Source organism: Oxyura jamaicensis, chromosome 7 (genome assembly GCF_011077185.1).
Source record: "Oxyura jamaicensis isolate SHBP4307 breed ruddy duck chromosome 7, BPBGC_Ojam_1.0, whole genome shotgun sequence".
In the NCBI taxonomy this organism is placed as follows: Eukaryota; Metazoa; Chordata; class Aves; order Anseriformes; family Anatidae; genus Oxyura; species Oxyura jamaicensis.
In genome coordinates this window covers 7,129,836-7,151,147 of record NC_048899.1, presented here as the reverse complement: position 1 = coordinate 7,151,147, position 21,312 = coordinate 7,129,836, and the positions used below count along the sequence as shown (strand labels likewise).

Here is a 21,312-nt window from a genome sequence, read left to right as displayed (position 1 = left end):
TGCTGTCTTTGCTTTTGACCCTGACAGTAGGGAGACAGAGACAGCAGCATTCGTGCCATGGATGGACACCCCAGTGGGCAGCAGGTTTTGAGGCAGAGGGCCTGAGCCCTGGGAGGCTGGGCAAGGAGCTCCAGGTGAAACAAATCCCCCACAACTGCCCTAACTTGGAGGGTAACTCAGGAACAGCACTTACCTTGCCTTTGAAAAGCCTTTGAAATCACTTGAAAGAAAGCAACAAAAGGAAAATTCCCCCAAAAATAAAAAAGGCACATGACTTTCTGCACCCCACACTTCCTTCAGTGTGGGCCTAACTATCACTTCAATTACATCAGCTTCCAACTTATTTTCCTCTTTTATTTAGGCTGTACTGGAAATTTAGGCACATTATGGATGGTTCCCTCAAAGCCGCCTGAATAAGGATTCAAATGGAAATATCTGAAACCTATGAACATGCACTGCTGGCCTCATCACAGAGTGCATTCAGCACTCTAACACCTTATATTGCTATTTACTTGAAAACAGAATCTTCCAGATTTCTGCCGTATCTTTGTGGAAGACTTTCAGACAGTAAGATAGGTGTAAAGTCGAAGTGAAGTTTAAGACCCCCCCCCCCCCCCCGTGCAAATTCAGATGCTTCCACAAGGAATACATCAAGTTCTGCTGTGCCAAGGGCTAATGAGGATCTAAATATGACAGAGAGAGATTCCCTTCTTGCCCAACAGAAGAGAGGGATGGCTCCTGACAGCCCCAGCCCATGCAGGATGGACAAACACCATGAGTTGCTTTCCACCTCCACCTTGCCAGGCATACCACACCCTTGCAGAGGCTGCGTGGCATGGAGAGCTAAGCTGACCTGTGGTTCCATGCTGTGTGAAGGCTGGGCAACACTACTGCACAAGTCTGTCCACATTAGCAGTTTTTTGTTTTGTTTTTAACTTTAATAGACTGACACAGTGTTAACACCAACACAGAGCTTCTGGGTGGTTATGGAGAATATTCCCCATTACAGCAATCACTTCACACAGAATGTCCGGGCTTAGTCTAGTCTCTGTGAAGGGTTAAGATAAAATTCTGAGGGAGCAAGCAACATGTTTTTCCTTGTTTCCTTAGGTTAGCTCCCTCTGCAACAGCCTGTCAGCAGCTGGGATAGTACGAGAGAGAAAATGTGCTTCAGACCTCAGCCCAGTTGGTATGACCATGCCCCCATGCAACAGGACACAGAGGGCCCATGGTGGTGTACAGCTGCCCCTCTGAAATCACTAACATTACACGGCAGCCAAGGATCAACCCTGTGACTCCTAGAGGTGTGTTTTTTCATGGAGAAGGGCAAAGACAGGGAGTGAGTCAGAGCCTACTGCAGGCAGTCACCAGGGGATGTAAGAGTAGAAAGGCAATGGAGCACCAGAGGACCCTAAGGGAAGGCATACTTGGTAGGCTCCAGGGTCTCATCCAGGAATGAATGAGTATTCCTGCCACTGGAGCACATTTTGACCATCAGATGCATAGAAAACCTTCTGTTGAGGGGTACTCTGGCCATTTCCATGTACAAATACTCATCACAACAAAAATCACAGCTTCTACAGAGGAGACATCAGTTAATATTATGCTGTTAGTCACAACCAAACTCTGAGAAAAAGAAGCACTTCAAACTGACCCACTCTGTGGTGCCAACAGAAGCAGAGGACTCCCAGAGGCTAAAGATGTGTGAAGGGGTCACTGCTTTCATCAGGCTGCAGAGATCATGGCTTATGCAATGCTGGCATTGGACCTGTATCTTAAAGCAGTAACAATCAGCCCTCACAAACAGCCTATTACCTACTTGTTCCTCCCTGCGGAGAGCTGCATCTTCTTATCATCTCTTGGAAATGGCTACAGTTTCATTCTTGGAATTTCTGTTTCAAGCACGCTACTGTCTTCTCATCAGATTTTGCCAGCAGATGTTTCAAAGGTTCCTATAACCAAGTAAATTGTAGTTAAAGAGGATACAGTGGCATTACACAAATACATAATTAAATAACATGAGGTAGAAACCCAATATATGTCACCTAAAAATTAGTTTGACCTTCTAGTCCTTTTTAACTCTTTAAAATGGACCATTCCCCGAAGTTTTATTTCATTCACTGCATACGTATACTGCACTAAAATGAAAACTGAAGGCCCCTTTCACAGAAAATGTTCTCTGAGACAGCTTGCTACAGGCACATTTTCCTTGAACCACTCTGTTCTGCTACTTGTCTTCCTTGTAGAAGAAACAACCCAGATGTATGTGGCTAATATATAATGAGATGTTTTATCATCTGTGCTTCTTTACGCCCAAAAGAACTCCGCTGGAGTATATGGATAGCAACAGTAACACACTCACACAGTGCACATACAGTCCTTTAATAAATGGTTTAGGAAGAGGTAACACATGCTTAATAGATGTTTTAATAAATGCTTAATCAATTGCTACAGACCAGGTCATTACTTAGAACCATTTAATTCTCAGAGCTGTTGAACAGAAGACAAGAAGGAACAGTGAACTGTAAATACCAATTGTCAATGGCAACTTCTACAGCCCTCCCCAGCCTGCTCACCATGGCCAGCATCTACCCAGCTGTGTGGTCAATGCATGTCAGTCTTTGGATGCTCAAAGGAACACTGTCATACTGATGCTATTCCTGCTAGTCCTGAGGGTATGATTCTCAGTATAGATACAAAACGCAGAGCATTAGCCCTGGACTTATTTGCTCTGCCACTTTACTTGGGCTAAGTAGTCCCTTACTACTCTATTATGTTGCCAGTTTTGTCTATCATTCACCCCAAGAGATTTGCAGCACAGGCTGTATTACAGGAAAGGAACATATTCACTCCCATATGTTTGGCCTTCATTTTAACCCTATTCCTTCTGAACTGAGGCTGCCTGATTAAGAAATGGGCATCTTACCTGCCACACAAATTCGAAGCCCAGGCAGTCCCCCTAGTTTGGAAAGACAATGCTGTTGCTTGGTGGTCATTTTCCACTGGATAGATGGCCAATTCCAGGCTGGCTGGCAGGGAACACAGCAGTACATGCACCCAAATTCAGTGAGGCAACCACTGAAGGATAGAGTGTTGCAGAAAAATATTTTACCTCTGCTGAATATACAGCATGGACTACATACTTGAACACCTCACAAAGCTTCTTCATGGATTAAAGTTACTGGTCACCTTTTCGTCTCCCTCCTTAGCATGTCTTGTAAATATTCATGTCTTATCTGAACTTCTCTGCTTCATACCTCTGATGCTTATTTTGCAATCTCCTCTTTCTGTCTGGTCTGCCGATGTGGTACTAAACCCCTGCACTGTCTGCAAGGGATAATCCGTCAGCACAGAGAGGAAAGTCGGGCTGAGGAAGCTGTTCAGCTGTGCCAGCAGAGGTTCAATACATGCCAATTTGCTTTGTGAAGGAGCTCTCAGCATAACCACCTCTCTTGTGTTTTAAAAATTAATTCCAGCTTGCAACAAATGATGGTCTTTTGCACAGGAGATTCCCTTTCCCTGATGCCCGCTAATTCAGTTCATCTGTTCCTTGTTGCTACAGTATCTGGAGTTCTGGCCATATGCAACCTCTTTATTTCTGAAGAGCTCCAAGAAGGTGGGAGCAGAGCCCTCTTACAGGGATGAGTGGGGCTATGTAATGCCCACATCACTGCTGTCTGCCTATCTGTGACAATTTGGATCTGCATCGCCTGTCCAAGGTCAAGCAGGGGGTTGCAGCTGCACGGAGAATTTAATCTGGTCACCTGAGCGAGGCTGTAATACCAAAATGACTAACCGCCTATTATCTTCATAGTCCAGCCTTCTTAGTCTTTGAACTCCTCGGGGCAGAGCTTTACCCATGCCAGGAAAGCACTCTAGCTTCGCACACAAATACCATGCTTGTTAAAATAACTGTACCACTAGTGCACAAAGAATCTGAGATAGAGAAAGGCTTCAAGACAAGTCTGACAAATAATACAGGCCTGAAAGGGGAAATAGGCTGAAAATATGAAGAACATGAAAACTTTGAGAAAGTCACACTTGTTCCTGGGAAATGTCACATTATTTGGCTATTCAGAAAAAAAGGTTTGGAAGCACATGTAATGTTAGTCAAAGAATGCTAGTTCAAAAATAAAATTCTTATTTTCCACGCCAACAGATGCCACCCATTTCATTAGCAGGACTCCTCAGCTTTAAGCTGAGACATTCAAAGCTGCCAACCAGTCTCTCTCTTCCCCTCTCCCACTTTACTTTCCAATGAACAGAACGTGGCCATCTGAGTTCGCAGGAGGCTTTGAGCCTCTCCATCTTGAAATAACATGCTTGTCTTTGAGGCAGTGCTTTGCACTGTATCCCAGAGAGACGTTTTACCAGTCCCAAAGCAAATGAGGACCTTTATAGGAGCTCTGGTCTCCAGTAATTAGTGCAGCAGACATCCACACAATGCAATAGGACAGCGCTGGTACAGATGGGACAAGACAAGACACTGATGCAGTCCCAGGGAATACTCTCTGGGAGGACTGCCCTCACCTCAGCTCCCTTGTCAGCAAGTTTGCAGCAGCTAGTGGAGGAGCTGGATTAACTTTGGCCAGAGGCTGGCCAGGAGTATGGGCTGAATTGCCAGGGGCACAGGGCAGCCAGTGAACAAAGGGCTTTTCCTCAAACACCTGCTTTTCTAATATAGAGAGCTGGCCACCCTGTTGCTTTGAGAACCAAAATAGCGTTACCAGTGCAGAATAGGCAAATAAAACAAAAAAGAGAGAAAGATGCATTACTAGAATTGTATTATATTTAAGAACTAAATGCAGGTGTTCTAGAAAGGATCCTGTAAATCCTGGTGATCGTTACAGTAACATCCAGCACTCCACTGGACACGTTTAGCCAGCATCAATGTCCTTAAAACAAAGCTGTACAGGGGATGCAACAGTGACCTGTGTGCAGGCAGCCTGAGCTTCCCCACCACACAGCAGGGATGACCCCTGCCAGCCTACAAGAAGACCACATTGTGCCAACGCTTGCCGGTATAAAGAAGAAAACAAGCAGTATGCTGACCTGATTGGCTTTCTACCTGGAAGAAGAGGATAACCATCCCAAGACACGCATGTTTATATTGTGAGAACCCTGTTCATGGCATTTTTAGTATTACACACATGAGGCTAAATGCTCTGCAGAACTTCCCTGCAGACAGGCCCGTAAGCCAAAGCAATGTACTTACTAAAAACTCCAGTGGGAACTGTCTACCTTCACCCAGGCTGAGCTCAGCTTTTAATGTGTTTTGAAAAAGGATTTAAACACATAAATCTGTGGGAACTACAAGAATCATTGTAAAACAGCATGGAATTGAATGGGATTGATCTGGGGAAGTCTGCGAGCTTGTCTAGACTGCAACCCATAATGCTCAGTTCCAAGCGGCAGTTAATAGTGTTATGCTGGGGCTTTTTTTATTATTGACCAACTCTATAAAACACTGTTTTTCAGGGAGCTCAGTACACACTCTAAGTAGGCCAGTTTGTAGTCCCAGGCCTCCAGCCCCTTGTTTTCAGTTAAGAAGAAATCCTTTTCTCACATGCAGCAATGCTGACAGCCACGGTTTTCAGCTGCCCAGGAGTGAAACCAGGGGTAGGACCAGGCTACTTCTAAGAAGGCCACAAAAAACAGCTACTAGGTTGTAACTGTCAAGGGACAGGTCAGAAAACTGGCCAATTTTCTAAAAGCTGAAAAAATCAATTTTCAATATATCTGTTTTCTCAAAATAGAAACAGATGCTATTGTTACAGTTGGGATTAATGAATGCTCTTCCCTGCCACACAGCCACCCAATACCCCCTGAGCCCTTCCAATGTGGGGTGCTCGTAGGGAGGAGCAGGGAGATGGTTTCCCTCACCCCAAGTCCCTAACGCCTGGGGAAGGGCTTTTGGTCCTGCAACAGTGGGGCTGGAAAACACTGCCGGGGATGCGCTGGCAGCTTGTCGCCCTCTCCAAGCACCTCATGCAGCGGCACAACACAGCCAACCCCTGTCCTGCCTTCCTCCAGGCAGAAACTCTCAGAGGGACACCTGCCTGGCCTCTGGTGCAGCTGTGTTGTGTATTTGGACATGGTCATTTCCATCAGAAAGAGAACCAAGACCTGTGCTGCATGTTAAATGGGAGATTAAGACTGTTTGTACTGGGTGGTGTGCTAAACAAGGAGGGACCAGGACTACTTGATTTGCCAGAAGCCACGGGCATGTCAACACTTAAGCTCCACTGAGGTGATTTTCACCCAGCTCTTAGCTATGACCACCGCCCTCTGTGCAATTCTAAGATGGTCCTTGTCCAAAGAGCTGTACCGATGATGAGAAAACAGATGCAGAGAAATACAGAGGGGGGAGAAAGTTACAGCAAAACAACCTTACCAGTGCAGAAAGCAGAGTTATCTCCATCGTTACTTTGCTATTACCAGCACATGCCGCAGGGCTAGGAAGCCGCCACAAAGCTGCAAGTGACAGACTAATTGATAAGAGAGTTCTCATGGTGCGCCAGCAGATGCAGAGCTTATTGCTTCTGCCACATCAAGCCAGTGCTGTCCTCGATAGGCTTTCTGAGAGAAAATCCTCACTTTTGATGTCTGCTAGTATCATCCAACAGATCAGATGACAGAGGAATGCAGAATACTAAGCATCACCAGATAAAGCAATCAAGAAAATACATGGAGAAAGTAGGACAGACTGACAGCGGGCTTCCTAGCTGGTTAGGTTACAGTTAAACATCAGGCGGCTCTTGTCATTTCTCTTTCTCCCAGTAATTTACTGGGAGAGGGAAATTAATTAGCTAACAGAGCTCCTCGCAGAGGGCCTTTGGCTGCTCCCGTCTTGTGGGAGGCAGGACCAAGTCCTACAACTTCAACCCTCTGCCCGGCTAGGTAACAGGAGTGCACTGAGAACCACCTTCATCTTTTCACAAGGACTGGCCAAAACCTGCTCAGTTCTCATTTCATCTGGCAAAAACTGATGGGCCCTGGTCCAATGAGCAATCCCAATGTTTACAAATCACTACAGCATGCTGTGGAAGTAAAGCACATCGATCACAAAGCCTGTGAATTCACATGAGAGGACAGAATCTTTACGAATCCTTTTATTTTTACAACCTTTCAGTAGTAAACCCTTCCCACTAGGCTTACAGACTTGCACCTAGCATTTTGTATGAAGCTAACAGATATGCAAACCACAATGGAAATGCTCTCTCTTACTTCACACTGAAATAACGTTTTATGCTGATTTTCAAGCTTGAAACCATGAAGAAAGGCTACAAGAGTCTGTAAAGACCATTTGCTCAGCCTCATGCTTTCTGCAGACAGGGATTTTTGTTTCCTCCAGTCTGCTGTGATCCAAATCTGAACAAATTCAAACTCAACTTTCCTTGGCTGTAGCTTTGTGACCTAGTACAGAATGGGGCTCCCAGGTCTGCACTAGGAATAAGCCCGCTGCAGGTGAGGAATCCCTCCCACTGAAGTCATGAATGACTAAGGGACTCTGCAGGCAAGCAAGGCACATGGTAGACAGCGGTAGATGATGTTATGGTGGGTTTAGGGACCCAGCAACTACAATAGAATATTGTACCCCTCTCACTGTCTTTACTGATAGCCCTCTGAGTCACATTTATAAAAAGCAGCTGCACTCCCATTAAGGGTCGTATAGATGGGAAAAAAAAAAAAAAAAAAAAAAAACTTCAGATGTATTTTAATACCCCACTTAGCCCATATTGGGCCAGACTACTTATCTAAAGACTTTGATAAATAGGATTTACTATACAGGTGATGTTTAAGCCTTTTAATGTTTTACCTCCTATGCGTTGCTGGATCTGATTAGCTTCTTTTCTCTTTTTTTCATTTCATTACTTAGAGATGGAACGTTTGCACTTCATAACAGTTTACAGTTTTGCAGCAAAATGGTGTTTGAGCAGCTTATTTGTGAAGGCTGTATTGAAAGTATCAAATGCTTATGACTGCCATTACATTTGTTCCGTGGTTCTCTTTGAAGATGCCAGATTTTTAATAACATTTCTGCATGTATCCTACTCTAGTAGCAGATAAACTACTCTGACAACTAGGTGATGATAGCATTTACTGAGCAGAAAGCTGTATTAATTTTTAGAGCCACAAAATAGAGAACTGAGCTATACAGATTATGAAGTGTTATTTTTCAGTACAATAATGTGCAAGAGACACATGCTGTATTGATCAGCAGTTACCGAATCCAGATAATCAGTGCTTGGACCTAGACCAGAGCAGTGACTATAATACCCCTGAGATCTGGAGTTGCCTAAAATGATGAAAACATAACTGAGAATTTTGCTACTTTGAAATTTTTTTCAAAAATTTTGAGACCCTCATTAAAGAAGCTTTTTAAACACAGAAGTTTTTAAATAATGAAACTGAGAGGACACATTGAAAGCACTTCTTGAAAATCTAGCCCCTTGTTGTCTCTATTACAGCAGTCCTAAAATTCTTAGTAAAGCCATAGGCCTGACCATCCTAAAATACTCCAAGTTTGGCTTTTAATTCATATCCGAGTTTATGGGTTAAGAGCCACCTCAGTTTAAGGCACCTTCTTGTGTTACAAATGCTGCCTGTCATCCAGCTGATAGCAGACACAGTTCCCCAAACACAGATACAGCAGAGCAGACTCCTCACACACAAACATGCTACACGACTACACCAACCCACATTTCCAACCACATACGAGCCAGTCTTTCTTTGAAGAAACTTCAGTCCATAAGAGTGTTTGCCTCTCCTGGGATAACCTCATCTTAAAAACAAACTACAGCCAGAACAAGCAGCACTCCTGCTGTTCACACAGGCCTGTATCTCTCAAAGCTGTAACCCAAAGCCAACATAGCAGCACTGCTTCCCAGGAGTCACAGCCTGCTCACACACTCAGAAAAACAAATGTAAAAACAAAGTAAAAACACCAGTTGGTGGCATACACCCAGACAGCACTAATCCTATACGGCACAGCACAAATGTTTGGAAGCCGCAGGACATTTCTGCTTTCTTTTTCATTTGAAGAATTTGTTTCCTCTCTTGTTTCCTCTCTTTCCCAAAAAGCAGCTTACAGTACCAGATGACAGTCTGAGCAAGTGCGAGTGGGGAGCTGCAGCCACAGAGCTGGAGGAGTCACCTTTGGGTGACTGTCTGGGGTCAGAGACCAAGTCCCAGACTGGAGCAGCTTACACCTTTAGTGTCTGCTCCCCAGTCCTTGCCTCACACAAAACTCTCTCCTGCTAACTATCTTGTGTCACATGTTAAACCAGTTTAACACTTGCCTTTAGTATACTCAGCAAGACACTGCTTTTGTACAGGTAATATATTTTTTTTCCAGTAACAATTTTTGTCCCAGATGGATGAAGCATCACTCAAATTCTGCAGCCTGTAGTCAGCAAGATAGACTTCGGTAGCGAGTCTCCCACTTGTGACCTTCCCCAAAGTCAAGTTTACTGCATGCCCTCTAGCTCTGACCCCTGACAGTGGCAGCTCAGACAGGCATTAGAGAATTACAGAATATCTTGGGTTGGAAGGACCCTTAAAGCCCACCCAGTTCCAACCCCAGGCTGTGGGCAAGGACACCTCTCACCAGACCAGGTTGCCCAGGGCCCCATCCAGCCTGGCCTTGAACACCTCCAGGGATGGGGCACCCACAGCTTCTCTGGGAAACCTGTGCCAGGGCCTCATGACCCTCTGAGTGAAGAATTTCCTTGTAACGTCTAATGTAAATCTCCCCGTTTTTAGTTTGAAGTAATTTCCTCTTGTCCAATCACTGTCTGCCTGTGTAAGTTCTTCATCTTTCCTATAAGCCCTCCTTTAAGTACTGAAAGGCTGCAATGTGATCACCCCAGAGCCTTCTCTTCCTCAGGCTGAACAACCCCAGCATGCATGCCCTGATGGCTCATGTCAAGCTTTTTGTCCACAAGAACCCGCAAGTCCTTCTCTGCAGGGCTGCTCTCAAGGAATTCTTCACCCAGTCTGTGCTCATGTCTGGGATTGCCCCAGTCCAGGTGCAGCACCTTGCATTTGGACTTGTTGAACCTCATTAGGTTCACACAGGCCCACTTCTCCTGCTTGTCCAGGTCCCTTTGGATGGCATCCCTTCCTTCTATTGTATCAACTGCACCACTCAGCTTGGTGTCATCTGCAAACTTGCTGAGGGTGCGCTCAATCCCACTGCTTATGTTGTTGATAGATATTAAACAGTACTGGTCCCAGGACAGCCCCCTGAGGGACACCACTCATCACCGGCCCCCAGTTGGACACAGAACCATTGTCCACCCCTCTCTGGGTGCTGCCTGCAAGCCAATTCCTTATCCACCAAATGGCCCACCCTTCAAGTCCCTGTCTTTCCAATTTAGAGATCAGGATGCCATGTGGGATAGTATCAAAAGCCTTACAGAAGTCTAGGGAGATGACATCAGTCAGTCTGCCCTTGACAACTGATGCAGTTGTTCCATCATAAAAGGCTATGAGATTGGTCAGGCACAATTTGCTCTTGGTGAAGCCATGCTGGCTATCTCAGGTCACCTCCTTGTCCTACATGCGCCTTAACACTGCTTGCAGGAGGATCTGCCCAGGCACAGAGGTGAAGCTCACCGCTCTGTAATTACCCGGGTCTTCCCGGGGTACCTCTGATCTGTCCCAGTCCAGCTGATGTTACTATCTCCCACTTTTTGTCCCTGTACCCTCAGAGCCAGCAGGATCTGAAACTTAGCTTAGCTCTAAGTATTTCACATCCGCTGAATAGAAAGAAAATCATTTGGCACTTCAATCAGTTGATCTCCCTGGTAAATCAGAGACTAGAGCCAAAAGCTTTCAGGCTAGAGCATGATCTCGCACAACTGGCCCCTATATCAGTTCAGATCTCCATGAGAGCTCACAGAGAGGCTCCATGAGAGTCACAGAGCTCCCAGTTCCTCTGTTTGTTCCCAGAATTATGAATTCTGCTACTCTGGAAAATCCTGACTGTGCCTATGGGTGACATTAGAGTTTTTGAGCTTTCAGCTCCTCATGGGCAAAATATCTAATTCAGATAACTGTTAATTTCACTCACCTCAAAATCTGTTCTGCAAGAAGCTGTTAAATTGTTGACCTTCATTTTATCAGTGATCTTCAGTCCACAACTGCAAGGAGAATAGAATCAGAAAAGATTTTATTAAGAGCACATACACCCAAACAAGCACGTATTTAGCTGAGACTTTTCTACTGAGTCAGCTCTAGTGTCAAGAAACCAATAAATGTTTTCCTCTATCTGCATTAGGAACTGTGTCCTTCTGCACATTACCCCAAGACAGTTGCTCCTAAGCTTCTATTCTCCTGTTTTTTTTATCCCATAAAAACAGATTTGCTTTTGTAACTAAATTTTAATGTAACGAGAAAGGAATAGAAAGTATGGTTATTAATCTCCATGTGAAATGAAACCACTAATGATAGCTTCCCTTCACTAAACCTGCCCATTACCTCCACTTGGACACTGCAGTAGCAACCACTCCCTAAGGGACAGCCAAACTGTTTACCATGTTTATTTAATAACACTCCCACTCTTATTTACGTTTTAAACAATGAAGTTAGCATTCATAAGAGCACAGGAAGCTGAAGCAGTCTCATTAGCTCATTTTGCTGAGGAAAGTGTAAGTAAGCGTCAGCAGCACAGTATTTTCTATAGTAGCAATCTCCATGGACTACCTTTCTACCACAGGCTTTTGAAGGGTGCTGTTCAGATAGGTTTCTAAACATGATCGCTTATTTGAAATACTCCTTCGGAGACAACATATCTGACACACTGCATCACAAGGTTTGTCCTTTTGCTTTCTTTAATGTTTAAATATGCCTTGGAAAGCATTTCAGTAATTCCTTTTATGGCACTTTTAAATTAAATACTTTAATTAGATTAGAAATTGAAATTAACATCTAGAACAACAACAGAATCTCCAAGAAATTTAACAAACTCATTTACTGCTTTTTCTAATCTCAGAATAAAGCAGATCCCTCGAACTGGCAATTCCCTGAAATCTGTTCATAGCTCTGCGACAACAATTTAACTTCTTGGGTGGAGGGGGAGTCTCTTCTTCCGTTCCTTTTTCTTTCCTTTATTACTGGTTATTTTTGCCATCTCTTTCCCTTTTTTTCAAAACACCTGCCATGAATCTCTGCAAAGAGTTAGTGAAGTTAACACATCTTCAGCGACAGTTCTGTGCACTGGAAACATCCTGACTCTTCAAGAAACCTTGCAAATAATAATCAGGTACACTGTAATTTGAGAGCAGTCTAACACCAGCCCATCTCCACTGCCCCTGTGGCCCGGCCACCGCAGGACACAGACACTTTCCCCACAGGCCAGCACAGGGGTGCTCCAGCAGCACCAGCTCTACCCAGTCCTTCACCATGGGCATCTCTTCTCTATCTTCTCTAGGTGGGAGGCAATAGGAAATCAGAGCATTTTCAGGAGTGTTAGGTAACTTTCAATTTATTAAAAATAAAAAACACAGCCTTTTAGGCGGCCTCTTTAAAACCTCTTGGGAAAGCATAGTTCAAAAGGTATCTTTAAAAACAGATAATTGGGTACTATTAAAATTACATCCTATGACATGAAAGGGACTCAAAATCTGATTAGCACTGAGAAAATGTATTTCCCTGTTGCAGGAGCAAGATTGCCTACCTGCATGGGGCACCACCCCTCTTCCAAGCAAGAGGACAGGGGCAACGAAGAGGGCACGAGTCTGGCATAGTCTCACTCCCCTTTCCCAGATGGCACAGAAGTCCAGGGGAAGCTGCACAACAACCCCTTCCCAGGCCTGGGTCATACAGGGATGTTTTCTTGTGGCAAAAAGCTAGCCAAAGCTGCATTTTAACTAACAGTACCCAGTGGTACTACTGGCTGATTTTTATAAAGAATTGGCCTCAGGGCTTTAGTGCAACTGGAGCCAAATTGCACAGCAGTGGTGAGGGAGATGCAAGTATTGAACTGTACGAGACTGGGAAAAAGCCAGGGGTAAAGGGAAGTGACAGCACCACTAAGCCCGAGGCACTGCTGATTTTAAAGGTCTAGCAGAATCTGTACATCAGTGACCCTGGGTGAAAAGCATTATACAGGCTTCAGAAATTTTCATTGGCCATGGAACTGTGTAAAAATAACTATAAATGCATCTTTGCTACTGCCTTCTGCCTGGTGTTTAGGTAGCAGTCCCCCAACCATAATCCTTGCCACTCTGAATCAAGTTAATACAGCAGACAAAGAAAGCGCAGATAGCTAGGTTGTGCCCCCAGCTGCTCTGAGTCAACATGCTCCTCTGAGGTCAGGCATCCTCACAGCAGTCAGAGATGCTGGTGATGCAGCAGGCCTGTGCAGCACTCGCTCCGTCTCAAGAAATTTGTGTTCATTTACATTTGGGAGACACAAGCAGCAGGAGAAAAGTGAGACGTGCTCCAAGTCTGTGGAAGCAGGGAAAGGGCAAATGCTGATGGATGCTTGGGAGGCTCACGCCTGCACCCTTATTAAGGAAGGCAAGATGTCCCGTCAGGTGCAGTGTCCTCCACGCTCAAGCTACCACTACAGGTTCTGTCCTGACAACGCAATTAAATATTCTGAAGATTTGAAAAAACAGGGACTTAAAGGAGTGGACCAAGAACAATACACTACAGCCTCAGACAGCTGTTTTCCTCCCTTGGCTGCTCTATTTCATATGAAACATTAAAATGAAGTGAATGAAACTATAGTTTGATTGCATCAAGGTGGAATGCCTCAAAAAGTAGTTTGGGAAAGAAAAGGTGGAAAAAAAAAAAAAACAGTTTGAAATTTAAGTTCCTGCACCACCTACTATAATTGACAAGAAACAGGATGTTATTTTTATGAATGTGATGTCAGACAATTGGCTTTTCTCACCTCAAAGAACAAACAGTTGCAGTGTTCAGTTTGCTAGATCAGTATCTAGAAACTGTTGTTTGGAAGTATTTACATCACATTTGTTCAGTTTATTAGTGAAGAGATTGTTTCTAGTGTCTCTTTTATAGGGTCATCCAAGTTTAAGAAAATCAAACATTCCTCCCTCTTTTGTTTCATGCATCAGCCTTAATAGGGATCAAAGAACTAACAGTGGATTCTTCTTGCTAGCAGGGGATTTGCATCTGAGTTCTCAAAAATGTGGACAGAAGCAGCAAGTGGAAGCATACTAGTGTCTGGTAATTGCTTATTTTGATTTTTCTTTTTCCTCTTTTATTTAAATTGAAAAAAAAAAAAAAATCGAAGAACACAAAAGCAACAAGATCCCAGAGAAAGAATAAAATCCGACCCTCTGGCTTTGGCAGCTGCAACTGCTGAAAAAGACCCATTAGCAACATGCAAAGTGAAGCGTGCGATTCTCCCCTGGACGGGGCAGCACAATGCTATGCTGAGGTCTCACCACATATCCCTGATGTTCTTCCTCCCTCCCAAGCCAGGCTGTGCAGTCCAAGACCTGCTCAGCTCTTGCCAGGAGACGCCAATCACTGAAGTATTTATTTCAGTGATCAGGGATCAGGCAGCTCTCATCCAGATGCAAGCTCTTCTTCATGAAACCTGAGGAGGGGTCACTCAATTCCCCATGCATCGGCTGCATCCAAGAGAAATTCTTCATATGTCCCCAAGCTCTGTTGCTCCAGCTGAGCAAAGGCAGGTTCTGCACACCACATCTCTTGAGTACGATGCTGAGCTTCAGTTTTACTGGAAAACCTGAAAGCATGAAGAAATTGCTGGAACGTGCCACCAAGGACTATAGCTGCTAAAGGAGTGCATCAGATCCAACTTTTAACAATACAATGCATAATGCAATGAACCATGAATGATTTCAAGGAGTCAGACATTTTCTTTAAAATCTTCAGTCTCTAAAATACCAAAAGGAATCAACTAAGTGTATTTCATAAATCATGCATTTCAAGACAGGAGTTCTGGGTCCATTTCTAAGACCACTTTTCTTGCCAATGGCATACCATTGGAGTTCATGTATAATGCCTATGTCCAAAACTGAGTTTGAATGACCTTTATCAGTCATTTAGTTAATTGCCATTTATACTATAAGTCGTGTCTATTACTGACAAGGGTGAAGTAAACAGCTTTGCTCTAAGAAAAGTGAAAAGTAAGCGCTCAGACCTCACTTTGGGATTTGGACCAACTCCATAATGAAGGCCTGCAAAATAACTTCTACCCAAGTCTATCCACTGCATGCCATGCATTTCCTCACATGGAAGTGGGCTGCATCTTATCTACATGGATCTACTGTCATGAGCTACTACATTTGCCATCCTATGCTGTCTGGGAGCATCTTCAACAACAGTTTGCAGAAAGTGATCCCAGGATGACGCTCACTGTTTCTTCAGATGTTTTTTTTCTGCAGTTAGTGACACTGTGAGAAAATCAGTTTAGCTGCCCCTTGGACCAGAGCCTACCTAAGCAGCCTAGTGGAGGGGAGTGAAATAACATGCAAGAAAGGAGGGGGAAGACAAACTAATTACTTTTGAAACCATAATAATAATAATAACAGTATCTTCAGGGACTCACTTCTCCTGGTCCCATTTGTCTCTTAGAGATGAAGTAAGGAGTTACACACTTTTCTGTGAGCCCGCATCTGGTACAACACACGCTTCTGGCCTGGAATAATTCACCAGGGACACATTGAGCACAGATTATATTTGCAACTGCCATGTCCCTGTCCTGTAACAGGAAGTCTCCCTGACAATATGAAGGATAGATAAGGACAGAAAGAATGGAGATGTAAATGGACTTTCCCACAAACCCCTGCAGAATTAGAGCGAGGACTTTTTGTATGGAAAGCAGTGGGAAGAAAAAGAGAATGTCCTGCTTTTCCTGTCCCACAAGGGCCGTGGGATGGGGAGGGGAAAGCAGAGAGAGTGTTTAACCGGAGCAGCATTGAAGCAGAATTCCCTGTGGCTGAGGAGGAAGGCAGGAGCAGGCTGTGAGAAGGACATCTGAGAAGTTCCCCAGTATAAGCAGTGACAAGAAAACCCTTCACAAGTGACTGAAAGAAAAACCTGAGTTCTGAAGGACAAGGAAACAGATAGAAAATGGCATTCTTATTAAAAGGTATGAAATACGCATGTTCAACAACAACAAAAATTAGTAACAGGGTTACTCCCATTATTACAGCCTCAAGGCTATAGTTACTTAAGTACACAGAATTTACCAAGATTATTTCATTGATACAGTACTTGATCAGTAATTCAATTACCATGCACAAGCCTACATCAAACAGCTACACATGCAGAAGATATCCTTGGCATACTTCCCAAAACCAAACATTCATGCATCTTTCATACGGCCAATATAATTAAATTTACGTGTACATGTAGCAGAACAAGCACTTTAAGTAATAGGACATAATCCTAGCAGTTTTTCCTTTACAAAAAAAAAAAAAAGACTCCAGGACTCCACAGAAGAAAAAGCAAGCATGGGAAGAGAGGCAAATAGAGACATGAGAACATATGATGAACTTTTATGATATGATGCACTCCATGATTCTATGAATTTCACTCCTGGGAATGAAGACTGATCCAAAGCCTGCATCAGAGCATGGATATCCTCTCACTGCACTGGCATAAGGTTCTGTGGCCCATCAACAAGTCTGTGAGAATCCAATGTCCTGTGTACCCCCGTGACTCTCCCCATGGTCCCTGGAGATCTGCAGTGACTCTGCCCTGCAGCCCATTGCTTCGTCCTCACCTGGTCTCAGGCACCCCCCAGCCCTGCACATGCTTTGGCTGGACTCCTTTGGGTGACATCCAAGTCACAGATAAAGGGAAGAAGGAGCAGCAAGATGCAGAATTAAGGCTTACGTTACCACTCCCTTCCTCAAAACGTCAGCCCAGCATATTTCAACATCACCATGTCTTACATTCTTTATTGAGTTAAATTCTGGCCAAAAAAAAAAAAAAAAAAAAAAAAAGCATTAGATTTCCATTTAGCTGTAGTAAACAATGATTTATTTGATACACATTTTATTTTAGTGACCCTATATTGGGCAGTTAAAATTTAATGGGAACGTCCTCCTCCAAACTCTTCCCATCTGGATTATATAATCTTTACTAACAGGCCTTAGTCCACCAATCTGCGGGCCTGAACGTGGTTACACTACTTTCATCCAATGATCTAAATCTTCTCTTTACCTTTTCTTTAGGGTTTATTTTCTCTCCCTACTCTCACTCCCTGCGTAATGCAAAGAGTGAGCAGAGGGTTAACAATAATGAAAATGTGCATGTAATACTAATAAAAACCTTTGGTTTTAAAGGCCACACTTGATAAAAATTTATAAGGGCTGAAGTGCTCATAAATTTTACAACCTACTACATATTTGCAGATTTATATACATAAAAAGGGCCCAGTCATCCACGTAGCTGAATAGGCTGATGGTTTTGTATGTACAGCCCCCGTTAAGCAGACCACTTGTTCAATATTGCCTGTGACTATGGGAGGTATCTACAGTCCTATTTATTTCCAGATAATTACATGCACTACTGTAATCAGGGAGCTGGACCATCAAGAGCATCTTTTCCTCTGTCTTGCTTGAGCGAGCCTCTTCACTGAACACAGCGTGGGCAACAGGACTGAGCTCCCAGTAAGGTCTGTGGTGATCCTCCAGGCTCAGATATAACCGCCACTTCCACACAGGTGCCCCAGCTGCTCTGCTGATTGCCACGGGAGCTCACAAAGGCTCCCACCTCCCTTGTCTCCTGGTCTAAACCAGGACTGTCTCAACAGGAAAAGTCAATTTTAGTCAGAAAAGTCAGAAATTTTAAACTATTTAATTTCATCATCCTGCAGTAACCTGCCTCAGAGCTACTGCTAGTTGAAGAATATGTGGTTATCAGGAGATCAGACTAGATGTGCTATCTGCTCTCATTATATTTTGCAAGGGTCTTAGACAATATTAAATGCAGCATTTTGGAGTCACACTTCAGTGTATGCCCATGAAACGTTCTCCTCCAGGCAAATCTATCATGTGCTGTAAAGGCAGCAGTGCAAGGCTTTGAAACGTCAGGCCCAAGGAATACCAGTGTGACTCAGAACAAACACTGGTGGAAATAGCACACACACCTGCTTCTCCAGAGCAAAAGAAGAGAAAGGAGTGCTGCAGAAAAAGCTGCTGAGGGGAAATTTCCTCCTTACAAAGGAACGTTCTTCCTCTGCAAGCTGTTTGGTAGCCTTAACTGTGAGGGTTGTCACTCCAAAATTCCCCCAAGTCCTCCCCCTTTCACTACTGACCGTTTTGTTAACAACATAAAGATCTGATTCTTCTCTTTATCTTGCTGTGTGCTTGCCAGCCAAGACATCTGATGGCACTGACTTCTGTCAGGTATGTGAGACACCATTTCTGGTTGGCAAGCTTAAATACTCCTTTTCCCTTCATGCTCTTCTTTACTCTCCAAGCAAAATGCTTGGTGCATTCTTGTGCTAGGGAGATATTGCTGGAAAGAGCAAGGACTCCAAATTACCATAACGTCACAACTTTTGTTAAGCAAAATTATTCCCTTTGTGAATCTATATGGCCCATCTGTAGAATGAGTATAATCATTCCTTAACGGGCATAATCCTACCAACTATTCCTGGTCTCCTCATACTATACTGAAGACCCCTAAGTAATTAATATGGGCTACCTATACAATATTCATATGTCTAGAACAAGTGGAGAGAATCACAGTAAAATTTATTTCACCTCATATTGAGGCTTTCCTGTGAAAACCCTGCCTTCAAGGGATTTTTAAACAGAGTTTTTTTCCTGCCATTGCTATTCTAGATACCAGAAAGGCAGTCATCAGTTTGTTAGTAGGGTTCACAAGGATGACCCCAATGTCACCTTTGCTTTCTGTTTTGCAAAGGCATGGTTCAAACTGTGTGCATCTGGCCTCCAAAGAAGCCCAGACACACTGTATGAAGTCTGACAGATGCAACAGCACAGTGATAAGACCTGCACCTTCTTTCAATTTCACAGGCAAGAGCTAAGTTAGTGGCCCAAACCCTGAAAGCACTACAGGTATAACGAGGACCAGATGGGGGTAACATCCTAATTTAATCTTAATCCTCCATCCTTGCCCCACATGTCATGCTGCTGTACAGCAATGCTGCCCCAAAGTTTTCATGGAGCTGTGCTGTAAACAGATGGATGAAAACCACCCCCCAGATGGATGTAAAGAGCCAGGAATAAGTAAGGTGTGCTATTTGTGTTTTACTGTGGCCTTTGTACCCCAGCTCAGTGGCATCACCAAACGTGTGCCAGCAAACAGGCTTGCTGCAGCACAGGCGATGGAAACAGAGCAGGAGCCAGCAGGAACTACCCAGGCTGGTATGCTCCCTGCAGACACTGGAGTACAATCAAGACCCTATTTCTTCTTCACCGATTGAAAACTGACAAAGTAGGAGGAGCCTGGCCATGAACAGATAAATGAGAAGACACAGACATGGTGGCATTGATAACTGTACCTGCCAAACTCAACTACAGAAACAAAATATCACCTCTGCTCTTGAGAGCTGCTGGTAATGCAAATGGAGCCAGCTGACAGAAGTCCCAGAGGTACAAACTGGTAACATGTCTCCCTGTACAGCAGATGCACCCACTGAGCAGCTCCTGGTCAGTGCTACCTTGTGTCCCAGAGTGCCACCACACTTTCCAAGCAAAACAACCCCATCACACCTAAAAAGGAACGATAGCCTCTCTCTCCTGAAGTATTTTTAAACGGCTTACTTACCACATGGCTTGGATTCATTCAGGACATCTGGGTGATGCCTAGTTTCAGGCTTCCTCTGAGAGCTCCCCACCTCCCTCCCTGTGGCAACCACTCCACACAGATTTGCAGCAGAATGTTTTCTGTCATACTCCAGGTTACAAGTGGTTGTAAAGGGGCAGGAGTTTCACTCAGCAGCCTTCCTAGCAGGGCCACGCTGTAGGATACGTTCCCAAGCTGACGATGCAGAGCCCTCTCCTTCCCTGAGACCACGTGCCTGGCTCTCACATGCAAGGCACATCCATGCTCAGCATCCCACCTCCAGCACGAGGAGCCCCCCACAGCAGCACCCAGGGAAGTGCCACTGCGGCATGAACAACAATACCCACTCAGTCATTCCCTGGTTAACAAACCGAGAACAAAGACTTTCCAAACCTGAGCTGTTTTCTCCTGCTGGGTTTACACCTCTGCATCACAGCCTGCGCTGGCAACCAGGACCTCTGTTTTACCCTGCAAGAGGAAGGGGAGAAGTCTGTAAAGTGCCAGCCCCAGCAGAGCATCCACGTGCTGGACACAGCCACACAACTGCCAGGCAGCTGCCCAGCTGCCTTGCTTGCTGACCCTTCCAGTTAAGTCAGGTTTTACAGTTTGTACTATTAGCTATGTAGCATTGAACATATGCTTCATGCACTGCACTGAGCCCCCCTGTGCTCTGTAATCACTCCAGTTTTGGTAGTGCAGACTTTGGCAGCTAGATGCCAGCTAGCTGATGGTTTGCACAGGATCCTCAGAGATGTTACTGTGACAGGACCTGTCTCTGAGCCTGCTAACTGTGTGATCAGGTTCCCAGCAACATGCTTCAGCAAAGCATGAAAGCAAGAAGAGACTGCTCTAAAGGACGCTCTGCAAAGCCCACAGCCTTATCTTAATGTTCTTCCCAGGTACCACCCCTTAAGCAGTCATTCTTTTGCTGAAGGAGCAGAAAGAGGGTGAATCACCTTATTTCTTGCAGGGAATGCAGGGGTTACTGAGCTCAGAGGCTGCGAGGCCACACGCTCCGCACCGTAACCTCATCTGGAGGCCAAGCATAGGACTGGCAGCCTTACAACTTAACACCTCTGGCTTCTGCCAAGCAGTAAGCGCTCCCACAATGAGGGAGCAGCAGGTAAGATGGGAGTAGTAATTCAGTAAGAGCTCCACAAGCCGAGCTGGCAGGCAGTGTGATCGTACTGCAGTCGTACTTACCACCAAAGGCAAGGGAGCCAGGCAATAAAAGCAACCACCGCTCAAAAGGTAATTTCCTTGCCTTTTAAAAAGAAGCAGAATACCAATTTAGGGATGAGGAGGAACTTAAACAAGTCAGCTTTTCTGGGTTGGATTCAACATCACAGAGCTTGTTTACAGATATCTAACCTAACAGTCATTTAAAAACCAGCTTCCTGGAGCATCCCATTGCAATGCAGAGCAGCGCCCGCAAAGCTGTCCTGCCTGCTGCAGCTGCGTGTCTCTGCTGAGCCCACCACATTAGCAGTCCCACACACACCAAGATTTGCATAAAAGGAGCAGTTATCAGCAATTATG

General features: G+C 44.6%; 1 long non-coding RNA gene across 1 annotated transcript in view; it reads right to left on the bottom strand.

Moving 5' to 3' along the window:
• Positions 1 to 19,938, bottom strand: part of LOC118170269 — a 70,045-nt gene extending 50,107 nt beyond the window's left edge. The window contains exons 1-3 of the long non-coding RNA XR_004752612.1: positions 19,756 to 19,938; positions 11,078 to 11,147; positions 1,820 to 1,952 (exon numbers count right to left, since the gene is read on the bottom strand). This is a non-coding gene — a long non-coding RNA (uncharacterized LOC118170269). The remainder of the gene's footprint in view (positions 1 to 1,819; positions 1,953 to 11,077; positions 11,148 to 19,755) is intronic.
• Positions 19,939 to 21,312: the final 1,374 nt, after the last annotated feature.